We start from the raw sequence: 4,130 nt of genomic DNA on the forward strand, positions 1-4,130 counted from the left end.
CTTTAAGGTTTTGCTTAGAGGGGAGATCCTCTGTGTTCTTGAGTCTTTTGTTATTCTGTAAAGTACTTACCATCCTGATTTTACAGAGGTAATTCTTTTACCTTTTCTTTAATTAAAATCCTTCTTTTAAGAACCTGATTGATTTTTCATTGTTTTAAGATCCTAGGGTTTGGGTCTGTGTTCACCTGTACCAATTGGTGAGGATATATTCTCAAGCCTGCCCAGGAAAAGGGGTGTAGGGGCTTGGGGAGATATTTGGGGAAGGTAGGTCTCCAAGTGGCCCTCCCTAAATCTTTGTTTAAATCACTTGGTGGTGGCAGCGTTACCTAATCCAAGGTACAAGGAAGGATTTGTGCCTTGGGGAGTTTTTAACCTAAGCTGGTAGAAATAAGCTTAGGGGGTCTTCATGCGGGTCCCCATGTCTGTCCCCTAGAGTTCAGCGTGGGGAGGGAACCCTGACAGATGGAGATTCCACCATCTCCCTAGATAACCCAGTCCAGTGCTTCACCACCCTCCTAGTGAAATAGTGTTTCCTAATATCCAACCCAGACCTCCCCCACTGCAACTTGAGACCATTGCTTCTTGTTCTGTCATCTGCCACCATTGAGAACAGCCTAGCTCCATTCTCTATGGAACCCCCCTTCAGATAGTTGAAGGCTGCTATCAAATCCCCCCTCACTCTTCTCTTCTGCAGACTAAACAAGCCCAGTTCCCTCAGCCTCTCCTCATAAGTCATGTGCACTAGCACCCTAATCATTTTCATTGCCCTCCGCTGGACTGTCTCCAATTTGTCCACATCTCTTCTGTAGTGGAGGGACCAAAACTGGACACAATACTCCAGGTGCGGCGTCACCAGTGTCGAATAGATGGTCTGCTCTGTGCTGCAGACTCAGCCGTGTGAGGGGAGTTGGTCCCAGCACAATAGAAAGGGGATGGGGAATGGGGAGAGCTGGGGAAGGGAATCTGGTAGCTGGGCCAGGGGAAGGGGATAGAGGAAAGAACCCAGGAAGCTTTTTGCCCCTCACCCTATGTGTTAGTCCATGCCAGCCTCTTGCCTGCCCCTGCCCAATGTCCTTCTATCTTTGCATCTTCCTCCATGCCTGGAACACCCACCCTGACCTACTGCCCTGGGCCTGCAGACGTCTCCTCCTCCTCCCTGCTTACACCCATTAGTGAGCCCCTAAACCCAGCCCAGCCTGGAAGCTCCCAGGGCAGGAACCATAGAACATGCCCAGGGCACTGAGGGGGCTACAGAAATAACATGGGAGTAACCCTAGTAATTCCTCAGGCAGAGCTAAGGGGTAAATACAAGTCAGGAGACCAAGACCCAGAGAGTGTATGTGTGTGTGGGGGGGGGGGCAGGGGGGATTGTGGGGGAGGGACAGAAGGGCTGAAAAGCAGAGCTGGGGGAATAATGTGCAGCATGTGATGTGTCCAGTGAGCTCAACCTCCATTCTGGTTTGTCAGCTGCCCAAGAACTGATCATAAATAGTTGCTAAATACGTTTGTCAAATACATTGATCTATGTTGTTACTTTCTGACAATTTCATTTTCAGGGGCAGGATAGCAAAACCCAGAGGAGATGTCACAGAGGAGACAGAACTCTGTGAGCTCAGCTCAGTGGCCCCCATAACAATAACCCAGGGGTCTCTAGGACCCTAACAACACACACTGCAATACACAGGGTGATGAGATGTGCCCTAGGGACAAACCCAGCAGCCAATGGGAATCTCACCATTGATTGCAATTGGTCAGGCTCCAAGTCCCAGAGCATCTCAAACAGAGCAGAGCTCATGGATAGAAATGTCAGGCTGGATAGGCCCTGGAGAAGTCACCAAGTCCAGCCCCCTGCGCTAAAGCAGGGTCCAGTAAACCTGACTGGCAGGGCTTCACCCTGGTCTCTGGGTGGGGCAGAGGCATACTCAGACCATGCTTCATGCAGACCTCGTTTTGCTTCTAACCCGAGGCGATGCTGGGCAAGCCAAGGGCAGCAGAGAACAGTGGAAGGGAAGGGAGAGGGGCTGAGTGGGGAGCCCAGCAGGGACACGTGGTGCTGGGCACACAGGCGATATTGCTAAGCTGTAACATGTGTCTATAACGCAACTGCCACATTCAATAGGAGCGAGGCCGAGCAGTGTGTGGGGGAAGGGGTGGCAGCCAGAGTGGGTGTGCCAGGCTGGGCTGTCACCATGTGTGTTGTCTGTGTAACTTTGCTAGAAAGGATTAGGCAGAGGCAGCAGGCCCAGTGGTAACAGCAGGAGATCTCTGGCCCTATTTACAGCTGAGCTAATGGCTCCCTGCCCTTTACTGGTCCCCCCGATATGCTGAGCTGGATGGGCCTGTCTCCAGTAATTCCCTCTAATACCTTCCCTCTGCCCAACCCCGCTCCCTTGTCCACATCTGTACTGGTGGCCCCTCTCTGGGAAGTTCAGGAGGGCTGGGTGGTGCTGTATTACTCTGAGGTGGGTTAGTGATGAAGGAGCGATGAAGGTCACAGTATAGTCAGCACATTTGTTTATTCCCCTGTTCGCTGTTAATGGTTATCAGTATCAGTGATGGTGTGTTAGTGCCTAGGAACCCCAGTCACAGATGTGTAACAAGAGACTCCCTGGCCCAGAGAGCTCACAATCTACACAACAGACACAACAGGAGTGAGGCCTGGTCTACACTACGAGTTTAGGTCGAATTTAGTAGCGTTAAATTGAATTAAGCCTGGACACGTTCACACGGCTAAGTCCCTTTTTTCGACTTAAAGGGCCCTTTAAACCGATTTCTTTACTCCACCTCCAACGAGGGGATTAGCAATAAAATCGGCCTTAGCAGGTCGGAATTGGGGTAGTGTGAACGGAATTCGACGTTATTGGCCTCCAGGAGCTATCCCACAGTGCTTCATTGTGACTGCTCTGGACAGCACTCTCAACTCAGATGCACTGACCAGGTAGATAGGAAAAGCCCCGCGAATGTTTGAATTTCATTTCCTGTTTGCCCAGTGTGGAGAACACAGGTGACCACGCAGAGCTCATCAGCACAGGTAACCATGGATGGAGTCCTAGGATCGCAAAAGAGCTCCATCATGGACCGAACGGGAGGTACGGGATCTGCTCGCCATATGGGGAGATGAATCAGTGCTAGCTGAACTCCGTAGCAGTAAACGAAATGGCAAAATATTAGAAAAGGTCTCCAAGGCCATGAAGGACAGAGGCCATAACAGGGATGCACAGCAGTGCCGCGTGAAAATTAAGGAGCTAAGACAAGCCTACCACAAAGCCAGAGAGGCAAACAGAAGGTCCGGGGCAGAGCCGCAAACATGCCGCTTCTACGCAGAGCTGCATGCCATGCTAGGGGGTGCAGCCACCACTACCCCAACCATGTGCTTTGACTCCTTCAATGGAGAAACACACAGGTAAGCAGGTTCGGGCTATGAGGAAGATGAGGATGAAGATAATGTAGATAGCTCACAGCAGCAAGGAAGCGGAGAAACCGGTTTCCCCAACAGCCAGGATATGTTTATCACCCTGGACCTGGAACCAGTAACCCCCGAACTCACCCAAGGCGTGGTCCCAGACCCTGAGGGCACACAGGGGACCTCTGGTGAGTGTACCTTTGTAAATATTACACATGGTTTAAAAGCAAGCGTGTTTAATGATTAATTTGCCCTGGCAATCGCGGCCAGTACAGCTACTGGAAAAGTCTGTTAACGTGTATGAGGATGGAGCGGAAATCCTCCAGGGACATCTCCAGAAAGCTCTCCTTCATGTACTCCCAAAGCCTTTGCAAAAGGTTTTTTGGGGAGGGCTGCCTTATCCCGTCCGCCATGGTAGGACACTTTACCACGCCAGGCCAGTAGCACATAGTCTGGAATCATTGCATAACAAAGCATGGCAGCATATGTTCTCGGTGTTTGCTGGCATGCAGACAACATCCATTCCTTATCGCTCTTTGTTATCCTCAGGAGAGTGATATCATTCACGGTCACCTGGTTGAAATGGGGCGATTTTATTAAGGGGACATTCAGAGGTGCCCGTTCCTGCTCTGCTGAACAGAAATGTTCCCCACTGTTAGCCACGCCGTGGGGGGGAGGGGTGAAGTGATCATCCCAGAGATTTGGGGGGGGGTGTTAGTTGGGTTTG

This window comes from Chrysemys picta, unplaced genomic scaffold (assembly GCF_011386835.1).
Source record: "Chrysemys picta bellii isolate R12L10 unplaced genomic scaffold, ASM1138683v2 scaf96, whole genome shotgun sequence".
Taxonomy (NCBI): domain Eukaryota; kingdom Metazoa; phylum Chordata; order Testudines; family Emydidae; genus Chrysemys; species Chrysemys picta.